This window comes from Elephantulus edwardii, unplaced genomic scaffold, assembly GCF_000299155.1.
Source record: "Elephantulus edwardii isolate Elephantulus edwardi_28Jun2011 unplaced genomic scaffold, EleEdw1.0 scaffold00177, whole genome shotgun sequence".
Taxonomy (NCBI): Eukaryota; Metazoa; Chordata; class Mammalia; order Macroscelidea; family Macroscelididae; genus Elephantulus; species Elephantulus edwardii.
Genome location: NW_006399927.1, coordinates 4,325,420 through 4,335,901, shown reverse-complemented (window position 1 = coordinate 4,335,901; position 10,482 = coordinate 4,325,420). Strand labels below are relative to the sequence as shown.

General features: G+C 39.5%; 1 protein-coding gene and 1 pseudogene across 1 annotated transcript in view; one reads left to right on the top strand and one right to left on the bottom strand.

Annotated features, from left to right (window-relative positions):
• The window catches only part of LOC102850783 (protein FAM19A1-like), a 1,008,886-nt gene that overhangs the window by 244,752 nt on the left and 753,652 nt on the right, over positions 1-10,482 (top strand). The gene's annotated exons all lie outside the window — the stretch shown is intronic.
• LOC102849546 lies at positions 7,772-8,355 on the bottom strand (annotated as a pseudogene).

Here is a 10,482-nt window from a genome sequence, read left to right as displayed (position 1 = left end):
CCGGTCCTTGGAGAGGGACATCATGCTTGGGAGGGTGGAGGGACAGCGCAGGAGAGGAAGGCCCTCTCTGAGGTGGATTGATTCAGTGACTGGGATAATTGGGATTGGAGTGTGAGAGACAGTGCGATTGTCACGGGACAGAGCGGAGTTTAGGGCTGTTGTACTCGACGACACATAACAACAACAGATATGGTTGCTGTGTACCATAGAGGCGGAACAGACCCATAGTTGATCCTCCAGTGGGTTTCCAGAGGCAGTAAATCACATGGGAGTTGATTGCCCATCTTTCTTGCATGAAGCAGCTGGTCGATTCAAAACATGTAACTTTACTTTGGCAACCTAATCCCTTACTATCCTTAGATATGGTTAAGTTGTTGTTGTTAAGTGCTGTCAAGCCAAGTTCGACTCATAGTGACCTTATAAACAACAGATCTGAATCCTGTCCTATCTTGTGCTATCTTCACCATATCTGATGCACTTGAGCCCATTGTTGCAGTTACCATGTCAAACAGTCTCACTTAAGTGTCTTCCTCTCTTTCATTGACCCTCTACCTCTATAAGCATGATATCTTTCTCCAAGGAATAGCCTCTCTTAGCAACTTACCCAAAGTATGATAGATGAAGCTTTATCGTCTTTGCCTTCCAGAAGCACTCTGGCTGTACCTTTTCAAATACATACTTGTACATTCTTTTGACAGTCCATGGGATACTCAGTAATCTCCAACCCTACAACTCAAAGGCTACAATTCTTCCTCTGTCATCCTTATTCATGGTGTACCTCTCAAATGCATAGCAAATAATTGAGAAGATCATAGCCTGAATCAAGTAAACCTTAGTCTTCAAACTGACATCATTGCTCTTCAGTATTTTGAAGAGGTCACTGATAGCAAACTTGCCCAAAGCAATAAATACATCTCCTTTTCTCCTGCCTACTGCTACCAAGGGTGTTGATTGTGTAATCCTAGCAAGACGAAATCATTAACAGTTTCAATCCTTTCTCCATCTATCATGATGTTGCACAAGGGGTGGGAAGTTATAAATGCTAGTTACTTTAATCATAGAGATATCTATTTCATCATAAAATGTATTAACAGTGTATGTCAGACATAAACCTAATATTTGCGGTTAGATGTGCCCATTAAAGGTAAAAGATGCAAACATATATGTTTATCAACTTTTGTTGTTATTAACCCTAAATTTTCTGCTTTGGAATTCCATCTGTATAATATTCCTTACAGCCACCAAAGATCTGCAGCATTGCTAGAGTACCACAGTGGTTTTTAAAGCACGGCGTACAGACTGACAGCAGAAGCAGAAATGCAGCATCTTGGGTCCTGAGTCAGATTTTAAAAAAATCAAAATTTCTGGGAGTTGTTGTTAGGTTCCATTGAATCTATGATGAGGCACAGTGACTCTTTGAACAATAGATCCTTGCCCTATCCTGCATCATCCTCAAGATGCCTGTCATATTCAAGTTCATTGTTGTCGTCACTGTATCAACTTATCAACTCAAGGGTCTTCCTCTCTTTCACTCACCCTCTGTGTTTCCTAGCATGATGTCCTTCTCCACTCTCAGAGCCCTCCTGACAACATATGTAACATATGAGTTAAATCTTCACAATCTTTGTCTCTAATGAACACCCTGAATGCATTCCTTGAAGACTTATTTGTAGAACCTAACAGATTGTAAATTAGGTAAATGATTTAATAATAACTAAGTTTTACATAGCATGTTATGAATTTCCAACAAAAATTTCAAGGTGTATTATTTCATTTCAAGCTTCAAATATCATCTTAAAGCTAGGTAAAGGAGGAATTTTTTTTCTCTAGTGTCATTTTACTGGCAACTAAAGTCAATACCAACTAAGAGAAACGTAGAAAAGAGTTGATTTAAAAAATAGCTTATTAAGCTAAAAAATATAGGTGGAAATTTAGAATTTCAGACTCTAATTCATGTTTAATATAACTTTGAATTAGCACTTATTCACACTCCCCTCACTTCATGGAAGCAGTTTTGGTTAATTTCACTTAATCCAACACCTTGAAGATAGTATCATTTTCTCCTTGGATTTCCTAGTGTGTCTTGGTGTCTTCTCATTTCTTTTTTTTTCTTTCTTTTATATTCATAATTTTTAATCATTGAGAGCCAGGCAGAGCCCGGGTGCTTGTTGCAAACAAGAATGGTGAAATTTTGTCTCACATATTTTGGCATGTGCTTAGGTTTGGGCAAGTCTTTGGAAAAGGACGAACTGCAACAGAGCCGGAGCAACCCCACAGCTATAAAGTACATTCCAACTCACAGAGATCCTAGGACAGAACAGAACTTCCCACAGAAGGGTTCCCAAAGCTATAGATCCATAAGGAAGCATATTGCCTTGTCATTTTCCTGTAGATTAGGACTGATTCAGTGGAAACAGTATTTTAAAAAAATTTTTAATTTTACATTGATTTATTTATAAAGTTGGAATACATTGTTTTTCACACAAGATCTTCTTGTGGAAATAGCATTTTATTGGTAGGCAGATGCTCTCACATTTTAAAGAATTGTCTCTCAGTGGATGCTTTGACACAACAATGACAATTGAGTCGTTGCAATAGAAGTCATAAGGCCCACAGAGCAGAAAACATTTGATATCTGTTCCTTTGCATAAAAAAATTGCCTGTGGTTAGTCTAGGAACATCATGTTTCTCCTCACTTTTTATTGATAAAATAGCCAAAGAGAGGGCCATTAACTTCCAATTGTTAACTCTGGTTTCAGTGCTGATGGTTCCATAATTCTTCTCTCTACTGTAGGTGGGCTAGCCCACTGTATTCATTAGGACTATATTTTTCCACTTGAATCAGTAGAAATCAAGTTTTCTTTCTCTTTCCCACAGCTCAATGGTGTGGACTCTCTGTATTATTAAGTTACCTCAATTAAATACTTTAGTTGTTCTCTGGGAATTCCATTAACTCTGAGTCTACCAATCTGACATGATGAGATTATGGATAAACTCTAAGAAGAATATTCTGAGCCTAGATAAGCCTAGATAAGTATCAAAAAAGAAAATACAATATACTCTTGCCTCTGATTATGTTATCTGAAAAACCTAAAGTGCTTTATGGTGAGGTTTGCATCCAGAATCAAAATGAGGAATGACAAAATTTTTAGATAAATTGGTTTGTGAAATATTTATGTGCACTTTAGTGGTGCAGACAGGAGGTAATCTGTTTTGTATTGCATTAGCTTGGGACAGAGGGAAAAAAGGCACAATGTTAATGAGATTTTTTAAAAGACACGTTTAAAGTCATGTTGGCAAAAGACAAATAGTCAAGACTTTTAATTTCTATAAACTTAACGGCTAGAGAACAAATATAACTTTATTAACTTAAACAAAAGTAGCTTTTCTTTCAAGGGCATAGCAATTTATTTTTCTTTCTGTGCAATCTTCTGAAAGACTGTTTTTGTCTAAGTATTGATTAGCCCTTTTCAGTGTGTTTAGTTGGAATTTAACTACATACTGTTGATTTAGGGGAAAAAACAAAAAATAGCACAGGATGATGCCGGATTGATAGAGGCAAGTCTCCCATGTGAGGGTTCGCTGCATATTACTGTCTTGTGTGCAACTTTGGACAATTTCACAATATTGGGGCTCACTTTATTAGTTGCTCAAGTAAAAATGTTGAGTGAAATAAATTTCAACTCCTGCAAGTAATTGTACCACCACCTGTATTTCTTTCACCATGACAGGCATCACTAGCTGATCAAACACTCGACAAAACATTTGGTACTTATTATTAATGAATGTTAGCTGTTAGCTGTTACTCCATTTCTCTTACTCACTGTAACCTTTGTGTAAGAGAACTAAATGTTGTCAACTCCTACATCCGCACATTCCCCATTAAGTTAAATCCGTCATTTCAGCTGTGGTGCCAATCTCTTTTATCAGGCAGCCCACGTGCCTTCATTGGGGCTCTGTTTTGCCAAACATGATGTCATTCTGGAGACTAAGGTGTGCCTGATTCAGGCCATGATCCTTCCAAGTGTCTGAAAGCTGGGAAATGACCAGGGATGATAAAAGGAGAATTGATACCTGTGAGCTGTGGTGCTGGAGAAAAGTATTGAATATACCGTGGACTTCCAAAAGAACAAAGAAGTTTGTCCTAGAGAGGGTGAAACCAGGCTGCCCTTTGGAGGTAAGGACTCTGAAGCTTCATCTGACATGCTTTGGACAGGTTGCATGGAGGAACCAGTCTTTGGAGAGGGATGTCATGTTTGGGAAGGTGGAGGAACAACAGCAACAACAACAACAATGTTCTCTTGCAGTGATTAACTTTCCTTGGAGGAATGTCTAAGGAAAGTGCAATGGACTTTATCATGATCCACAATCTTTCCACTGACAAATTTTTAACAAATCACCAAGCTCTACTGCCTTGGCTGCTTTGCTTGAAGTTATACTGAAACATCTAGCACCTGTACTTATTCTAAAAATTGAAATGTCATTATAGTACCATTGTAGTGTGTGAGCTCCCATGGTAGAACAAATTGAAAGATCTGTTGCTTAGTGGTTATGTGCCGTGGAGATGCTTGGGACTCATAGTGACCCTATGGACAGTATCTCTGAACCCTGCTCTATCCTGAGCTAACCTTATCGTCTCTGACACACTTACCCCCATTACTATAGTCAGAGTCAATCCACCTCATCCAGGGTTGTCTTCTCTTGGTCTCTACCTCCATGTTACCAAGCATGATGTCCCTCTCCAAGGACTGGTCCCTCTTTGCAACATGCCCAAAGTATGTCAGACTGAGTTCAGAATCCTTGCTTCTAAGGAACAACATGGTTTCACCCTCTCAAGTAAGAACCTGTTTGTCCTCCTAGTGTATTAGTAGTGTATTCAATACTCTTCTCCAGCACCCCAGCTCAAAGGCATCAATTCTCTTTCTACCATCCTTAGTCATTGTCCAGTGTTCTGATGTATAGAAAGTAATTGCAAAAATTATGGGCTGAATCATCCCTTAATCTCCAGACTGACATCACTGCTCTTCAGTACTATGGAAACGTCACTGAAGGAGTTTTTTCCAATGCAATTCATCTTCTGAGTTCCTTGCTGCTGGTACCAACAGTATTGTTTGTGGAGCCAAGCAAACTGAAGATAACAATCTCAACCTCTTCACTGTCTATCATGATGCTATCAATCAGCTTAGTGGTGAGAATCTTTGTTTTATTAATGTTGAGCTTTAATCCATATTGAAGGTTACAGCCCTTGACCTTCTACAGCAAGTGCTTCAGGTCCTCCTCAGTTTCAGCAAGCAAGGGTGTGTTATCTGCATAATGCAGGTTGTTGATGAGTCTTCTTCCAATCCTGATGCAACATTTCTCCTCATAGAACAGCCCCCTGGATGATTTCTTCTACATATAGATTTAAAAGTAAGGAAACAGGATGTATCCCTGACACGCAGCTTTCCTGATTTTAAACCATGCAGTGTTTCCTTACTCTGTTCTGACGACTGCCTCCTGGTTCAAGTAAAGATTTCATATAAGCACAATCAAGTGTTCTGGGATTTCCATACTTCTAAGAGTCAGTCACAGTTTGTTGCCATCCACACAGTCAAATGCCTTCACATAGTCAATGAAACAAAGAAAGACGTACTGGTACTCTATGCTTTCACCCAAGATCCATATAAAGTTAGCTATAATATACCTAGTACCACAACCTCTTCTAAATCCAGCCTGCGCATCTAACAATTCTCTGTCAATGTGCTGTTCAAGTCATTTTTACGTAATTTTCAGCAGAATCTTGCTTGTATGTGATGTTAATGATATTATTAGATAATTTCCACACTCTGTCAGGTCACCTTTCTTTGGAATGGGAGCAAATAGGTATCTGTTCCAGTCAGTTGATCAGGTGGTTGCTCTCCACATTTTTTGGCTCAACTTGATGAGCACATCCAGGACAGCTTATTTTTTTTTTTCAGTTTATAGCAAGTTTTTATTAACAAGAAAGGCTTCCCTTAATTTACATAACTTATATTTTTAATATTAAACAAGATAAGATGTTCTATAAACCCTCGTGTTTTTATAAATTTACAGTCTAGTCCAGCTTTGGCCTCTGAATGCAAATGCTTGCTGTATATTTATATTTTAATAGGCCAAAGTAAAATTATTAGCTATTTTTAAAAGGTAACCATGTTTGAAACTTTTTTTATCATTAGGACATTACATCTTTTCCAGAACAATTTACAGAAATTACACAAAACAACTTATCAAGTAACAGTATTCAGCAATGTTTTGTTTAGCTGAAATGTTAGTTTCAGTTGTAAAAACCATCTCTAGGTACAAAAAATAATCAGAAACCTTATTGGCTTTAACTTGCTTTTACAAATGTCCTAAGAAATCTTAAGCTAAATATTACTTTCAATACAAAACCCCAATAATTTTTTAATAACTTGGCATCTGATCTCTGTAATTTGTGTACACGCATTAAGTCGTCTCTAACTAGGAAATCAGGCTAGTTAACACATTAAGTGTTAATAAAAATAAAGGCAAAAACTAATCAATCACCTTGTAACAGAAACAAAGCAACAATTTCAAGTATTGGCGGCATTAGTGCTGACACACTAACACAGTGCTCTGCTACAAAGGAGGAGACAAAGACTGGATTGTTTTCTGACTGCAGCTGCCCTATGGCCGCTCCAACAAGGCTTTCCCCTAAAGGAAAGCTGCAGCACAATTCAATCAGGTTCAATCAGTGTTTAACGGGAACCAATCCTGGTGGGTGTCTTCCCTCCCCATCACCCCCTACACTGGTGCTGTATTATTAAAAACATTAAGTACCTGGAATGTATGCTTCATCAAGAGAGTGTTTGAGTAATTTCCAATGACTTACAGCTCTTTGTGTAAAGAAAGTTCAGTGGTGGCAATTATGTAAAAAAAGTTATTTAAACAATGTGTGACACATCAGGTATTAGCAATCACAGAGCCTTGATCTGCATACCTGGTAGTCTCTTAAGTTAGGCACACTGTGAAATGCTAAAAGATGTGCCCAGCTGATCTGTGAAGTTTACAGAGCTGCAGAATTCAGGGAATGACTACTTTTCCATTAACCTAACCAGCCCATATAGAGTACACGAAATCAAAAGACTCTGGAAAGCATTACAGATGCAATTAATGAATGGGTAATGCTTTTTTACTAAGTTACCAAATATTGGCAAGCCAATACAGTACTCTTAAACACAACAGAACCCTATCTTGTTGGAATTATAGATTATTTGGTGAAAAGTTTCTCTCGAGAAATCTCACCAAAATACCAAGTCAAAACACTGGTTTTAACAGAATAATTGAGGCAAATCAATATTGCTTTGAAAAGTCCCAATTTTTCCCTTTAAGTGAGTTTCTCGGTGAGTGCCAGCAGCCTGTGGACCCGAGTGGCCTGGTCTTATTATGGTGTTGGTCAAAGCCCAGCAGAATTGCCACAACCCGGAAGTTTCACCCTTTAATTCTAGGAGACTCAATATGGCATTATCTATTTCAGTGCACTTTTTCAATAATCGTTACATTTACACAAAAACACTGGATACCTCGGAATTAGACTGTCATCAAACAACACTATTTTTTTCAGTGATCCCTTAGTTTGAAGCCCTGCCCCTCTTTGTTTTTATCAAAGTCACAAAGACACTCTCCAGCTTACTTTAAAAAAAAGTCCACCTAAAAGAGTTGTAGTTCTTAAATAACCAATAAATACACCGCTGGCTTGGAGACTTGGGGCCTGCCACTGTGCCTCGTGCCACTGTCATTTTTCTCCAAACGCTGCCGCTGCCATCGGCGTCCTTATGCTTCCTCTAGCGGAGGCCGTCAACTCTTCAATCTCAGCGTTTAATTTGTTTATTACCTACTCCTTGGCTTCTCGACCTTTACTAGCGTTGGAAGAGATGGGACTCGCCATCAGACTTTCTAGGTAGCTGCTGAGGCTGACGCCCTTGACGGTGATGATGGCTTCCTGAGTGAGAATCGTTTTGCCCGGGTGCTGAGGATGAGGCTTGTAGATGAGCCTCTCGTCCACGGAGACCATATTTGTAAAGGAAATATTAGTGGGTTTCAGTTCCATCGTTTTCTCTACTGGGTCAACTACAGAATGCTCCTGCACGTATGTCTTTGTTCGAGCTGCGCCGATAAGAGATCGCACCACAGAGGGCAGGCCCCACTCCGTGCTCAGAAGCCGCTGGCTGTGCAGCCGGCCCGAGGGGTCCACGTGCCTGTGCAGGACGTCGAGGCCACCACGCTGGGGTTCATCGGGTTGGGGTACTTCTGCATCGCAGCCGTTGTGACCATTTCCCAGGGGTGGTCGAAGACATGCTCGGAGGTCCAGATCTTCATGGTGCCGGCGACCCACGCGACGACCCGGCGACCTGCGAGAAGACCCGACGGCGGCACTAGGGCCCAAGGAGGCCAAGAGGCCAGGACAGCTTATATTTGTTAAAATATGTCAATCCATATGCCATTAATTCCAGTGGCCTTGTTTTTTGCCAATTCTTTCAGAGCAGCTTGGACCTTTTCTTTCATCATTACAGGCTCTTTCTCACATGTTGTTTCATGAAATTCTTCTGTGTCAGCCCATTCCTTCTGGTACAGTGACTACAGTGACTCTGTCTACGCCTTTCATCTTCTTTTACTGCTTCGTGGATTATTTATACTCTGCCCAAAGCATCCTTCGGTATTGCAACTCGAGGCTTGAATTTGTTCTTTAGTTCCTTCAGTTTAAGAAATGCCAAGCGAGTTCGTCCCTTTTGATTTTCTGAATCCAGGTCTTTACACACTTCATTATAATATTTTACTTTGTCTTCCCATGCTGCTTTTTGAAATCTTCTGTTCAGATCCCTAATTTTTTGATTTCTTCTCTTTGGTTTGGCTTTTTGACACTCTAGTGTAATATTCAGAGTCTTTTCTTACATCCAGCTTTGTTTTTTCTTCCTCTCTGCTTTTTGTTCTTTTTTGAAAGCTTAAAGCAAATTTATTAAGGGGGCTCCCAGACAAGATTCCTTGGTCTGGAGAGAGACAGATGGGGAAAACCGCCCTAAGGTGACTTGGGACAGAATTGTATAGGGTCTTCAGGGAGGGAAGGGAGAGACATTGTGCTTTAGCCAGGTGGGAGAGGCCTTTCACTCCCTTTGTTGACATGTGGATATTCTTTGAATCCTTTATTCTCCTCCTTTGACCTTGGTCTGGGCTTGATATCCCAGCTTCTTTAGTGAGAACAGGGCAAAGTATCTTTATTCTAACTACTTCCTACTGAAGATCTGGGGCTCAGAGGCTGGCAAGGGTTGGCATGGGGGAGAAAATGTCTCCAGGGGAGAATATGGATGTAGTAGTTGCAGCTGGTTCACAGTTAAATTGGTCATTTCTTTTATCAGAGCTGGAGCGTGGACTACATTAGTGACTTCTTTGTAAAGAAGATCCCAGGAAGCATATGTTGAAGGAGAAAGGGGGGAAGAGCTGAAGCTGTTGACAGAAGGGCTGCCATGATTAAGTGATGAGTTTGTGCATCCTATCTGTCTTTGTAATGACCTTTTGCCTTCTTTGGGGATGATATTCTTGTATCCTCCCACAGTTCATCTGGTCTTCACTCAGTAGTGTTCATGGCCTCAACCTGTTCTGAAATTCAAGTGGGATAGACCCAAGACTCAAGGTCAAACTTTGTTTTTGTGTATTTGACTTCATTTTCTTCAGCTTCAGCTTGAACTTGCATATGAGTAGTTGATGCTCTGTTCCACAATCAGCACCTGACCTAGTTGTAATCTATTTGATTCTGATACATACCATCAGGTGAAATCCATGTGTATAGTCTGAATTTGTTTCTTTTAAAAAGAATTTGCAATGAATAAATCATTGAATGTACAGAATTCTATCATTCTATCTCCAGCTTCATTTCCGTCATCAAGTCCATGTTTTCCAACTAATGATACTTCTTCTCATACATTATTATTAATTTATCTTGCTTGCATGTTCAATTGATTTCTGACTGCAAAAATTGGTAGAACTCTTCTATTTCCTGATTTTGGGCTCTAGTTGGTGCATATATTTGAATGATAGTGGTATTCACTGGACTTCCTTGTATGCATATGGGTATTATCCTGTCACTCACAACATTTTATTTCAGGATAGATCTAGAAATGACTTTTTTCACTATGAAAGCAACCTCATTTTCCATCACCTTTTCATTTCTGGCATAGTAGATCATATGATCCTCTGATTTAAACTGTCTCATGCCAATCCATTTCATTTCTTCAATACTTGGTATGTCAATATTTATGCCTTCCATCTCTTTCTTGACAATGTCCAATTTTTCTACATTCATGCTTCTCACATTCAACATTCCAATCACTAGTGTCTGCTTACAACTGTTTCTCTTATTTTTTTATAGTTGAGGACTCAACCTCAGTTGTCATATCTGCTAGTCTAAGTGTGATCTATAGAGGGTTTTCAAAGGCCTGTTGATTCGAAAGT